The 14,856-nt window shown below is 44.1% G+C and overlaps 1 protein-coding gene and 1 long non-coding RNA gene across 3 annotated transcripts in view; one reads left to right on the forward strand and one right to left on the reverse strand.

Annotated features, from left to right (window-relative positions):
* LOC144771653 (uncharacterized) overlaps positions 1-14,856 on the forward strand; it is a 945,479-nt gene that overhangs the window by 551,857 nt on the left and 378,766 nt on the right. The gene's annotated exons all lie outside the window — the stretch shown is intronic.
* The window catches only part of LOC144771654 (uncharacterized), a 212,080-nt gene that overhangs the window by 143,236 nt on the left and 53,988 nt on the right, over positions 1-14,856 (reverse strand). The window contains exons 4-5 of one of the 2 annotated variants that reach the window (XR_013599412.1): positions 12,491-12,632; positions 9,641-10,172 (exon numbers count right to left, since the gene is read on the reverse strand). This is a non-coding gene — a long non-coding RNA (uncharacterized LOC144771654). Of the gene's footprint in view, positions 1-9,640; positions 10,173-12,490; positions 12,633-14,856 lie in introns of those variants that run through there. The other variant, XR_013599411.1, reaches the window with a different exon arrangement.

The raw sequence follows: 14,856 nt of genomic DNA on the forward strand, positions 1-14,856 counted from the left end.
GTGCTATACAAAACACCTAAAATAACACCTACAATAAATAAAATAAAAAAAGAAATGAGGCAGGGTAAACTAAATTATGCTACAAAGAGGGCTAATTATGTGGCATAATGTGGCACATTTCGCGATAGCACTTCTTCATTATTTTGACATTTTTCACGTTAACACTCCCCTGGCAAAGTTGTCACCTCTTTCACACCAGTTTAATACCTGAATGCAGCACAAGGCAACTGAAAGGTGACTAATCAATCTTTATGATGGGCCTTCCACTCCGCAGCAACAAGTGTCAATGCATTTTTAGTAACTTTTGATCCATTTGAGCTAGAAAGCAAATTTTTATTACAATCTTCAAGGTATGCAGCAGATGATAGATTATGTGTCAAAAGCATTAATGTAATAAACTCCGTAGGCACAAAATCATATAGTTCCAATGGGTTGTGAAAATTGTTAGCTGTATGATCAAGCTGGTCTCCAGCAGGTATTCCTGTTAAGCTTCATATGCTGTTGAACATTCCTCAGCAACAAGAGAGTAATCAATTATTCAACTAGTATGTTTGATTTCCATACATTTCGACAGTGTTGGAATCCCTGACATGATATAGTGTACCAATAGACTGACTCCCAGTGGGAATCTTATATTTAATTGTTCCAGTAAGATAAAGGGTCTTCTTAAGGATTCGGGCTCTTATCCTGAAATAGAAATAAGGATTACGGACCTTGTGTCAGAATGAAGATGTAGGGAAACTGGGTGCAGTGGGGTGAAAATGGTAATTTCATTATTTCAGGAGTCTTAGCTGAGGAAATGCACATACATAGATCGGTGTGCTTTCTTGGCACAAAAATCATCTATGTTGAAGTGGGATACCCTGGAGTGGGCTACTAACGCTACTTTCACCCAGTTACTCATCTTGAAAAAATCTTTTCATGTTTAAGCTGTGTGATAAACATCTATTTGAACAAGGGGGAACCTAGATCCTTTACTATGCAATCACTACCACGATCTGCCTTTACAACGCAGTCACTACCCTGACTTTGACGTTAACACACTTTCCTTTACCCTACAAGTGGTTACAACGACTTGCTTTAGGGGGTGGGTTGCTGGACTGGTGATGGAAGTTAAGTCCAACACCTTCCCTACTGTTGCATTGACTGAAGTTGGCATAGTACATTATACTATTCCAAAGTCCTGCACCCCCCTAAGGCAAGTAATTGTAATGAGTTGCGTGATAAAGAAACATGTGGCAGCATCACATGGTAAATGCTTGGTATATGCATGCGGGGTTCCCCTATACAACTTTTTCTAATAAATCTTTGTGATTGCCCCAGGATTTTTTTTATATATATAGATATATATATATTTATATATATAACTTGGATTAGAGTTAAATACATGCTGCATACAATGAGATCATGACAAATTGATTTATACCCAATAATTATTTTATATGTGTACTTTACTGTGAATATCATTTTTGAAATGAGTAAGAATCCATCCTTTTTTCACTCAAGAAAATGGCGCCCACCTTTTGGCCGTAATGTGTAAATAAGGTTGACTGTCTAGAGGAGCAATGGAAAGGGTAAAAGGGCACGCTCACTAAGCATATAAAGAAGGTTTAGACATTAGGGACTCTATGGTCCAGTGGAAGGCTAGTAGAAGCCGAAACGCGTAGGCCGTCCTATTTTGCACGAAATTTTGCACATGGTGTGTAAGGAACAATAAAGAACTGTTGAAAGCTTACCTGCTGCTGTGCCGTGACTTCTGCCGGAGGGGAACCAGAGGGCTAGAAGATTCAAAGCAATATATATATATATATATATATATATGTATATATATATCTATATATATATACTAGCAGCCCGTCCCGACGTTGTCCGGGAGCAATTAGGCTTCAGGGCCCCCGCCTGCCCCGACGTTGTCCGTGGGTCCCCCGGAGCCTTGCTCCATATATTGCAGTATTATACCTCTATGTTTACTTTGTACGCTTTTGTAGCAGCCCGTCCCAACGTTGTCCGGGAGCAATTAGGCTTCAGGGCCCCCGCCCGCCCCGACGTTGTCCGTGGGTCTCCCGGAGCCTTCCTCCATAAATTACAGTATTATACCTCTATGTTTACTTTCTACGCTTTTGTAACCTGCACACGTAACTTTTTCCTCCTGTAATGCACCGTTTGGCTCACTTTTGTAATGCTCCGTTTGCTTCCTTTTGCTACCTGCACACATCACTTTTTCCTCCTATACCTCTATGTTTACTTTCTACGCTTTTGTAACCTGCACACGTAACTTTTTCCTCCTGTAATGCACCGTTTGGCTCACTTTTGTAATGCTCCGTTTGCTTCCTCTTGCTCACAATGTACGCTTTTGTAACCTGCACACGTAACTTTTTCCTCCAGTAATGCACCGTTTGGCTCACTTTTGTAATGCTCCGTTTGTTTCCTCTTGCTCACGATTTTCATTTTTGCTTCATTTTTCCGCCGCTCACCGCTCCTAAATAAATAAATAAATAACCTACCTCATCCGACGCTCACTGCTCCTCCCCGCCTGTCCGCCGCTCCTCACTGCCTGTCCGCCGCTCCTCACCGCCTGTCCGCCGCTCCTCACCGCTCCTCCCCGCGCCATGTCCGCCGGTCCTCCTCGCGCTCCTGGACGCCGCTCCTCCCCGCGCTCCTCACGTCGGGCACGCACGTCGCGGCCGGCGCTTTTTCCAAGGGACTACTTTTTTTTCTGGTAAATTTTTTAAATAACGTATATTTATTAAGTTTATATAGCCTATGTCCATCTGCACACCCTGACGATTACAACGATGTATCGGGTGTGTGGATTGGCGCTGTGGTTCCCGAGTTTACCCGCCTCAAAGGTTCAAAGTTCTTCCTTTATAATAGTAGTATAGATATATATATATATATATCGGTCGCCAGTAGGTAGTTACAGTTACATCCTAGTTTCCATAGGAAAAGCATTTTTTTATTTGCCTATAACTTTGGCGTTGTTTAACGAATCTTTATGACATTTTCTAAAACGTTGTACATTATAGGTCAGCTCCTATCTTGAAAGGTTGGGGGTGATTCGTCAAGTGGGGGCTGAGAAAAAAGAGGGGGTTCCAAAACGCATTTTCCCCATGTTAATTTCCATAGGAAATTTTGCGACGAGCTACAGCCCGAACTGCTGAATGAAATTACCCCAAATTTGGCAGAAAGGTAGAGGTTGGTTCAGAAAGCGACCTTTTTCTTAAATGGTGTAAATCCGTTCAGTAGTTTTTGAGAAATTAAAAAAATAAAAGTAAAAAACTCAATTGTCCTTAGGAAACTTTGTGCAAGGCTACAGCCGAAACTACTGAACTGAATAACCCCAAATTTGGCACAAGGGTAGTGCTTGGGTCAGAAAGCGGCCCTTTGTTAAATGGTGTAAATCTGTTGAGTAGTTGCTGAGAAATTACAAAAATAAAAGTTTCAATATCCTGTGCACAAGCTTCACTGTAATTGTCTGCCAGGACTCCAAACCAGGAAGTGTTGGCAGCCATCTTGTGGCTCGGTAGAAGCGAGTCGCTAGAAAACAGAGAAACAAAGGTAGAAAACAAGAGAAGGGGGCATGGTAGAAAGAGAAGGGGGCAGGGTAGAAACACCCTGACCACCAAGGCCTGCTCAGGAAGTCCCAGAAGGACCCCCAGGGCCTAAAAAATATATATTTTTTTTAATTTGGCACGTTTGCACTGTGGTGCAGGGAGGGGGCGGGGCCTAGCATAGCAAGTGTGCAAACGCACCCTTTGGCACATTGTAAATTGGGGGATTAAGTCCCCTTCAATCCTGAGGGTCCCTGTGATCCAACTAGCCCACCAGGTACCTCCAGTATGTGCCAGGGAGCTGCGTTGTAGAAAGGTGTTCAGAGTCCACGCCCCTTTTTATACCTCCGAGGCGCTTACTGGAGGTACCTGGTGGGCTAGTTGGCCCACAGGGACCCTCAGGACTATAGGGAACTCAATCCCCTAATTTACAACGCACCACGGGTTGCGTTTGCACAGTGGTGCAGGGAGGGGGCATGGCCTGATTTGACAAATGTGCAAATCCGCCCTGTGGCGTGTTTAAAGTTGGGGGATTAAGTCCCTGTGAATCCTGAGGGTCCCTGGGGGCCAACTAGCCCACCAGGTACCTCCAGTATGCGCCAGGGAGCTGCTTTGCAGAGAGGTGTTCAGAGGTAACGCCCCTTTTTACACCTCTCTGCAACACAGCTCTGTGGCGCTAACTGGAGGTACCTGGTGGGCTAGTTGGCCCCCAAGGGCCATGAGGACTCAAGGGGAATTAATCCCCCAACTTAAAACGCGCCAGGGAGAGCGTTTGCACAGTAGTGAAGGGAGGGGGCAGGGCTGACATAGCAAGTGTGCAAATGCACCCCCTGGCACATTGTAAATTGGGGGATTAAGTCCCCTTCAATCCTGAGGGCAAACTAGCCCACCAGTTACTTCCAGTATGCGCCAGGGAGATGCTTTGCAGAGAAGTGTTTAAAGGCCACGCCCCTTTTTACACCTCTCTGCAACGCAGCTCTGTGGCGCTTACAGGAGGTAGCTGGTGGTCCATTTATCCCCCAGGGACCCTCAGGACTCAAGGGGATTTAATACCCCAATTTACAACGCACCACGGGTTGCGTTTGCACAGTGGTGCAGGGAGGGGGCATGGCCTGATGTGACAAGTATGCAAACGTGTGGCGCGTTTTAAGTTGGGGGATTAAGTCCCCTTGCATCCTGAGGGTCCCTGGGAGCCATCTAGCCCACCAGGTACCTCCAGTATGCGTCAGGGAGCTGTTTTGCAAAGAAGTGTTCAGAGGCCATGCCCCTTTTTACACCTCTCTGCAACGCAGCTCTGTGGCGCTAACTGGAGGTACCTGATGGGCTAGTTGCCCCCCAGGGGCGATCAGGACTCAAGGGGAATTAATCCCCCAACTTAAAACGCGCCAGGGAGCACATTGTAAATTGGGGGATTAAGTCCCCTTCAATCCTGAGGGTCCCTGGGCCTGGGGGTGAAGTAGCCCACCAGGTACTTCCAGTATGCCCATCAGTCACCACTCGGAACCGCCCTTCATCATTTGGGATTCCTGTACTTCATATCTTGGGTCCACTATCGGAGAGAGTAGAAGGTCAGATGGTATAACCTTTGATTCGCCTGATAGTGACCGATATGTTTAGAGAGTCAAAAAGTGCCAATAAATGAATATAGGGTGACTGATTTGCAGTGCTAGTGAAAAAAGTGTTTAGTGAAGGTAAAATTGGGTGAGGGAGCAACAATAATATATATATTCTGTTTTCTTGCTCGCTCCTCCAACATTAAAAAGAGCAGCAAAGGTAGATTAAACAAATATCTGCCTAAAAGTGGTCAACATGTTTCAGCATTACAGGGGGACAAATGAGTCCAATGCTTTCATCAGGACCTGGATGACTAAAGATGCTACTGCAAAGGTATAGTGAAAAATATAATTAAAAAGTGACTATATCATGAACATGAAAAGAGATCACCTGGGTTCCTAGGTGTCGACTTTACTTGCAGGTGTATTATATGTCACATTTTAGTCGAAGTATTTTACCCCACCTCGCCTGGCAACGGCTCAGGAATCAAGGGAGGCCCCGCTCTCTCCGTCGGTACCTCTTTGCCGTCTTCCGAGCCGGTTTGGCTCGCAGGACACTCATTTATGTTTTCATTTACGTTTTCACTTAGTCTTTAATGGGTTGACACAGTCCTCCTCTAGTCTAATGTACCACACATAGCCTTTTTGTCTAGACCCTTTGACATTTTTTGTGTTTTTCATGTCTTTCTGGGGAATATGTCTCTGATTGGTCTTTAAACTCCCTTAGGCCCTCTCCTACTTATTTGTTTGTTATACTTCGAGTATGCGCCAGGGAGCTGTGTTGCAGAGAGGTGTTGAGAGGCCATGCCCTTTTTTACACCTCTCTGCAATGCAGCTCTGTGGCACTAACTGCTGGAGGTACCTGGTGAGCTAGTTGGCCCCCAGGGGCCATCAGGACTCAAGGGGAATTAATACCCCAATTTAAAACGCGCAAGGGAGCGCGTTTACACAGTAGTGAAGGGAGGAGGTGGGGCTGACATAGCAAGTGTGCTAACGCACCCCCAGGGACATTGTAAATTGGGGGATTAAGTCCTCTTCAATCATGAGGGTCCCGGGGCCTCGGGGCGAAGTAGCCCATCAGGTACTTCCAGTATGCGCCAGGGAGCTGCGTTGCAGAGAGGTGTTGAGAGACCAAGCCCCTTATTACACCTCTCTGCAACGCAGCTCTATGGCGCTTACTGGAGGTAGCTGGTGGACTAGTTGAGATTTAATCCCCTATTATACAATGCTCCAGGGGGCGCGTTTCCACAGTGGTGCGAGGAGGGGGCGTGGCTGATGTGACAAGTGTGCAAATGCGCCCTGTGGCGTGTTTTAAGTTGGGGGATTAAGTCCCGTTGAATCCTGAGGGTCCCTGGGGGCCAACTAGCCCACCAGGTACCTCCAGTAAGCTCCAGGGAACTGCGTTGCAGAGAGGTGGTCCAAGGCCACGCCCCCTTTTTACACCACGTGGCGCTTACTGGAGGTACCTGGCGGGCTAGTCGCTAACCATGTCATGAATGATGTAATATGTGACGTCTTCGGCAGTGCAGAGCATGCAAATTTGGCACCAACACGACTCATTACTCTTCTGTGTTTTGCCCCAATATAAATCAACTCAAATGAAGATACAACTGTCGCACAGAATTTGCAGTTGATGTTTTAATGTGCTCCTGCGGGTTACAATACTTAGGGAGCACAAAACTGCAAGTACATTTGGGAATCCTTCAACATCTTAGAGCTATAGTTAACTTTGACATGTCCTATCCAGTGGGTAGGCACTTTATATCAATGTACAATAACGATTTAAGTCATTTGGAATACTACATTATTGGTGCCGTGCTCCCACTAGGAAGAGGAGGAAACAGGGAGAAACTATTGAGAAGGTTAGAACCCAAATTTATTTTGGAGTTAGACACACGGACGCCAAATGGATTGACAAATGGGGAAGAACTCCACAATTATTTATAATCACAATCTAAATTCTGGGGTCCAAGATAATTACACACATTTTTGACCCTCAATCATGGATATGAGATATATCCAATCAAATATAACAGTTGTACAAGGTGTTACAGTATTTTTCATTCAATAGTATTTTTTATTCAAAATTGTTTTTAGAAGTAGTCACTGAGGTCAGTAAACCAAATAGAGTAGTAAGCTCACGGAAGAAAGAGATTATCTGCTGCTACCATTCCCATCTGTTAGAATTTACAAGATTTTAATCCCAAGCACTTTAGCAAGTACACAAGCACTTAGGCACTTTTTCTAAAATGTTCTTGCACAGATTGCTTTAAGCATAATATTTCAGTGATATGACCTATACGAGATTTATTGTTATACAAATGCAAATTGTTCATAGATTCAGTGGTTAGGACTTAGATTTGTCAAAATCTTTGTTGTTGGGGCTTATAGATTGAACAGGAATGTTCAGGAATTCTTGCATTATGCACTTTACTAAAATCCTAAATTGAACTTGAACTGTATATACAAAGGAAATGTCTGCATTATGCACTTTAGTATAAATCTATTGTATAGTTCAGGGACAATTTTTTATTCGAAGGACACACAAGAAATAGCCAAAGTAATACCTCTTAGGATTTTTTGCATTTCAAGCAAGAATGGTGATGTTTTCATGCGTATTTAGGTAATGTTGATATCCATATGAATAAATATATTTCAGCAACTCTGTTGTAATCAATTTAGAATGTTTATCAGCATATGTGAACTTTATTCATTTGTGAAGGGCTAAATGTGTGTAAACCCCAGCATTTTGCTGGGAGAACCACATATAAAACAGCATTGGTGCCAACACCCAGGTCAACATCACCAATAATGGTTTGATACAAATTGATACTGTGTTGTATCTATATATATAAAAGTTTGACTGCAACACATTTTTAGCTTTTTTAAGCTTATATACCTATTTTAGCTTTTTAAGCATTGATGTCAAACTCATAACTAGGGGCCCGATTCACAGAACTAACTTAAGACAAAATCCTAAACTTACTACCATTTTGGTATTCACAGAAGGCACTTACTCATTTTGGTATTCACAGAATCACTTACTCATTTCGGTATGCACAGAAGTTAGGAGTCCTAACTTTAGGACTCTTAAATGCCTTCTGTGAATACCGAAAGTCTTAAAGTTACGATTTTTCTCAATTTAGTAGTAGTAAAGTTAGGACTCCTAACTTTAGGACTCCTAAATGCCTTCTGTGAATGCCAAAAGTCTTAAAATTAGGATTTTTCTCAGTTTAGTAGTAGTAAAGTTAGGACTCCTAACTTAAGGACTCCTAAATGCCTTCTGTGAATGCCGAAAGTCCTAAAATTAGGATTTTTCTCAATTTAGTAGTAGTAACGTTAGGACTCCTAACTTTTGGACTCCTAAATGCCTTCTGTGAATACCAAAAGTCTTAAAATTAGGGTTTTTCTCAGTTTAGTAGTAGTAAAGTTAGGACTCCTTACTTTAGAACTCCTAAATGCCTGCTGTGAAAACCAAAAGTCTTACAATTAGGATTTTTCTCAATTTAGTAGTAGTAACATTAGGACTCCTAACTTTCGGACAACTAAATGCCTTCTGTGAATACCGAAAGTCTTAAAATTAGGATTTTTCTCAACTTTACTACTATAAACTGAGAAAATTCCTAATTTTAAGACTTTTGGTATTCACAGAAGGCATTTAGGAGTCCTAAAGTTAGGAGTCCTAACTTTACTACTACTAAATTGAGAAAAATCCTAATTTTAAGACTTTCGGTATTCACAGAAGGCATTTAGGAGTCCTAAAGTTAGCAGTGTTAATTTTACTACTCCTAAACTGAGAAAAATCCTAACTTTAGGACTTTCGGTATTCACAGATGGCATTTAGGAGTCCTAAAGTTAGGACTCCTAACTTCTGTGAATACTGAAATGAGTGTCTTCTGTGAATACCAAAATGAGTAAGTGCCTTCTGTGAATACGAAAATGGTAGTAAGTTTAGGATTTTGTCTTAAGTTAGTTCTGTGAATCGGGCCCAATATGTGCAATTGTTAATATGGTATATTAGATTAAATCAGGTCATAGTCTGTCTTTCATTATGTCGAGTGGCGGTCACATGGTATGCGTTGCACTGTATAATGTGGCTTTGTAAGGTTGTCTCGTGATGTGAAGAATCCCTGGAGGTGGGCAAAACACGTCATCTTGGCATGGAAGGGAAATAAAAAATTACCAGCATGCAATTGGTGTCCGTGTCAGCTGGCAGCACTGTGGGAAATCTGATGGAATATATATATATATATATATATATATATATATATATATATATATATATATATATATATATATATATGTGTGTGTGTGTGTGTGTGTGTGTGTATATATATATATATATGTTTTTTTGCATGAAAACAATATGTGTTATAGTGTTCACATTATGAATACCTCATAACTGACCTTACGGGTTGCGATCTATGTCTCGGCACATATCGTAATACAAGAGGAATGTACAGAATATTCTTTGTCAATTCAGGCTCGCCAATGATGCATGCCTATTAAACTCAGTAAAAAACAATGTGACTTGCCCATCCCCGTCGTGTCCCACCACAGGAAGAAGTTGGGATTATGCCAACCAATCCTCATCCCATGTCTGAGTTTGTACGGGTCAGATCATCCATGTCAGTGAATGGGGCGACTCTGGGGGCACTAAGAGGTAATTCGTAGCCAGCTTGTGAAACCACATGAATACACTTCATAGAGTCTAGTATAATTGTTAATGTGTTTCGTACAGTCTTTTTAACAAGAGATTTGGTGGCATAGATAGACACCGCACTATCTACCAGTATTACAAATTACTTATTTCAAGTTACTGTATAAACTATTGCCCACCTCCTAAAACCAGCCACCTATCTTGGTTTTCTATGATACAAACTTTCTAACACACATTTAGAGAGGCAACGTTCAAATCACAATTTCTGGCTGAAAATGCCATACAATTTAAGAGTAGGGAAGACAGGAGTGATGGACGTTCACGCAGATTTTGGAGATCATAAATGCTTTATTTCATTTCAGTGCATCCACAGTCACCGCATTTTGCCCAACATGGGCTTCTTCAGGGCTGTAAATAATAGTACACAATATAAACAACTATACCAATAATTTATACACGCTTTACATATTTTGACATGTCATTACGAGTATAAAAAGAGACTTTCTTAGTTAAAAACTAACACAAACATATAAACTACATACATAAAAATCATTTATTTAAAAAACGAGAGATTGGAAGAAACCGCAATTTTTTACTATGTTTTTCAAGCAACTAAGTGTGCTTTAACTCTCAGCATCTATGCTGTTCATCGATCATAAGTCCCTCACATGACAATTTAATGGATCCTGTACTCACAGTGTTGAGCGTTTGCAATCTCTGTGCGCACAATGGTCTGTGTGATATCATCACTGAGTACCACCAGAACACTTACAGTGACGGATAAGACCAGCCCATATGCAAATTATTCACCTAGCTGTGCCTCACATTGCGTGTAATTTTCGCTGGCGTAGAATAGATCAAATGCAATTTGTGGGGGTAAGAAAGGCACTATGTCGGACATGGAACTGTATGCATCAGAATCTGGCATTCCTGGATATTTCTCAGGAATACTCGAGGACTCACACCCATTCTGAATAATTAAACACCCGCCCTAGCGATTCTTCCTATTTGTCTGTTAATGACGCTAATATAGCGGAAAGGTTGCGCTGGAAGGTCTTGTAAAGCCATGTGACAAGGTGTAGGCCATGCCCAACGCTGTCTAATGTATGGATTAGTGGGCGAGTTTCTGGGTCCATTAACCGTGGGGGTACACCCCCTCCCCGGTTACCCCCGTATGCCCTATTAAACCACGCCCTCCTGTCTGAGTGCGCATGCCCGTTTATCGTGGGGGTACACCCCCTCCCCGGTTACCCCCGTACGCCCTACCTATTAACCACGCCCTTCCGTCGAAGTGCGCATGCGCAGAGGGCCCGCTTACCGTGACGGTTCTTCCGCCCCCCCAGTAACCCCCGTACGCTCTATTAACTTCATAAAATTGCATCTCTGCGCCATTTACTGGCGTCATTGTGCACGTGTGGGGTGGCCAACCAGCCTAGAGAAAGCGTGACTCTCCCCTCCCACGCACCCATGTATCGAACAGGCTGTACCTGCCCCTGGAGTTGTAGGAGACAACACTTGTCCCTCCCTTTGGGCGACCCCATTCAAGAATGGCGCCACCCCCTAAGGACCTTAAATTAACTGCTCACCAATCATGACCTTACCGCCACAGGCCAGCGTAGTTGATCGACTACCTGGGCCCCCCTACCCTTCTACACTGAAAGGTCATGCCCTATCCTTAAATTTCATAAACCTACCCGTTATATTTTTTGTAGTCCGACTATCAGGTCCTACCAACCCACTACAAGGTCATGCCTTGTCCCTGTACACCACTAACTAGGCAAGAAGATTCTCTGCAATGGTTTCATACCCCCGTTGTGGACAAATGGACGCCATCTTTTAAGAAGCACGACTCCCCCCCCCCCTCCGATGATCCCCCAAGCTATGGTCTGTAAGTAGCAAGCCCTGGCTAGCCTCACCATTTTTGTTACTAGGTATTTGCTTCCAGTGGCACAATAGCCTCACAGACTCGCTTTCCCTATCGTAGGCTCTGTAACATCTGCGCCAGGGTGTACCCCGGGCATAGACATGTCGACCTCTACTTCTACCCAGACGTCCCGGTGTACCTGTTCCTTTCGCACCCCCTCCCAAGTGCGTGATAGATATGCTAGGGCTGTCTGATCTAGGGAAATTAGACCTGCCACCATGGAGCCACCAGATGGGGCTAATTGATGGCATCACACTGCGCCCGATAAGAGAAGCACTCCCGACGCTGACACCCACTGTTGATGCACTTGCAAGGCTACCCGGGGAACCATAGGCCCCCAAAATTTCCTACTGGCATATCGTAAAGTCCGTGAATCACCTACACCTGACCACTACGCTCTGGGAAATGTTCTGTGTATGCCTACCTCCGTACTATGGAATACCCCCCCCACGCTGTGTCTGCTACGATTGCAACTGGGAGCTCGGGCGCCATAAAGGCAGAGTACAGCTTCCCGACAAGGTATGCTGAGGTGTTGCATATGCCTATTACTCCTAGGTTTGACCAAGCTGGCAAGGCACACCCCTGTGTACTGCCACATTACTACGGCTGGCCCAACCAATTGGTAACCTACCGATATACTACCATGACGGCACCTGTGAGCACAGTCGCCATTACGGTAGAACTACTGTTTCCCGATAAGAAATATACTGCCATATTACGTGAAGCAACATACTGCTACATTATTGCGGCTACCACAACCTATGGTTAACACACCGATAAACAATCTACACAGTGTTGGCACCTCTTGAGCCTTTGATCGATCGCCTATCACACTTGATGCCGTTGCTTGCCACTCCCGTTCCAGATGCACAGGTCCCCCGTGGCTGTCCACCTCTTGCAGTTGTTGCGAAATGGAGCACTTCCCAGGTATCCGCCATGGATCCCTGGGAAGTGGATACATAAATGAAAAAACAAACACAAACGATTAGTGTTCCTGGCTTCCTGATGAAAGATGCAGTACACATGCCCATATTACATTGCTGTCACATGCTAAGCCTTAGCTAAGATTAGCACCAGATGTATTCCCATCAAACTCGCAACTGCAAGTGTTTAGCATACCATCAGTTTGTGTCACATGCGTAGAATTTAAATTAGGGTTATAGTGAGGGTACCCGGTAGTATGATCTTCATTTAAGAATAGACCTGGCGTCTACAGTGAATGCAATAGCACCTTCGTGATTACGTAAGGACAGTACAAAGTGCAGTGAAATAGCGCATTCATGGTTACTAAAAGGTATCCTGCAGCCAAGCACATTTCTTGCCAGGCCGATGGTATTGGTATTCCCGAAGTCTGTTGACACCTACATGTATGAGCGTATCTGCGTGACATGACACCCCCCCACAAGCTTACATGTACCAGCACATGGTGCCTAGGGCTTTAGACACAGGCCCCAAATTTCTATGTACCGATGCAACCGTGCGCAGTGATAACTTTGAAGGTATGACAACAGGGCCTGGAGTGTACTGTTTAGACGTCATCAGTGCTGAGAGTGTACCTGAGTGACCCTTCCCGAGGCCGTTGCCAAGTAGGCCTGACCTCCACACCCTGTAAAGAAATAGCTGTAATATGCTAAGCATACCTTCCTCAGTAAATAACGACCCCCTGTTAAACCTGGAGCCCACCCCGGAGGTGCCCTATATGTAAAGCAAAGGAGATTTGGGCCTTTTTTGGCAATTCACTAACTTCGTGAGCTGACCCTACAGTGATAGGTCTGAAAACAATTTTTTACAGGACACCCCTGGGGGTGGCACCACCGGTGGTGTAAGCCCACTAGCAGCATTTGGCTTACTGGCCCTGGCACCCCCCTTATAGCTCCACAAAAACCGTAAACCTAGTTACTGTTACAATTTCCACCGAGGGCATATGCCGTATCTACAACAAATCAATAGCGCACTCCTTGTTTTTCAAGAAATGCAGAAGCCATGGCTTTAATTGCACGTTCTCTGCACAAACCAGTTTAAAATTCAATGCGTCCCTATGCGATTTTCTAATGCTTGGACCCAATCAGGGCAAAATTCACACCTGTTGGGTTACCCCAGTGTAGCACATAGAGAGTATGTAATTTGCTATTGCGCTTGGTGCACACACGAACAACTAATGTTCCTACACACTCAGTGCCCCTTACAGACTCTTATAAATTGTAATATACCGCTCTATGCTGTTACTCACAACCAGTTTGTGCTCAGACTGTAAACTTGCAACTGTATTATCTCATGGGCCACGCGCATACCCATGCCTACTGTAAGCATGGCAGTGATTGCCTTGCGTGTTTAGTGCGTATGCCCTCCGCTCATTGCACCCGCGTTTGTACCAGAGCCCTGACATATCTAGGTCATACACCTTTACCTTGCTTGATACATACCTTGACACTTGTCAAGCTTACCCTGGTTTAACAGGTGTTTTGAACCCACAGACACTAAACAGCGCGAATATGCCTAAACTGGGTGTAGATTACGTCATTCACTATCAACCTTACACGTGTTTATGATGCGCTTGCTGCCGCAACATACATCCCCGAGGTTCCCCCACTGTTCACAATTCAACCCTAATCCTTTATGGGTTCTGTGGAAGTATGCTACTCGCTGAAAAAATTTGCTTTTACACCTCGTCAGGGATAGTAAGCACTATATAATCACCCTCCAATAAACTGAAACGTTGGCACTATATAAGGAGTCCCTGATTGCCGTGCCCCACAGTTCCAACCCTGGGACATTCCTTTGGTTACTACTCAGCATGCCTACCCCGCTCATTACCACTAACTCCAGAGGTCAAGATTAAAGCCTGATTTGAGTAACAGCGACATGTGTGCCATTTATCATTTACTCTGGAGGTGCAAACTAAAATTGTAATAGTGAAACAGCAACACAAGTGCCTTGATGTATTTTTACCACTTAGACAAAGCGCCAGCGTTGGTGCATTAAAATACTGTTGTGTTTCGCCGGCTGGGACCAGACACCCTCTCTCTTGCGGCTGCACGCACCGCTGTCACAGATGCTCCCTTAAGAGAGAAATCATTGCGATATATTAACGCAAGATGCGCATAAACAAGACACAAAACTGGTGTGACTGCCATCTCGGTCAGGGCAGTCATGTGAGTGACAGCACCA

The sequence above is a fragment of the Lissotriton helveticus genome, chromosome 8 (genome assembly GCF_964261635.1).
Source record: "Lissotriton helveticus chromosome 8, aLisHel1.1, whole genome shotgun sequence".
NCBI lineage: Eukaryota > Metazoa > Chordata > Amphibia > Caudata > Salamandridae > Lissotriton > Lissotriton helveticus.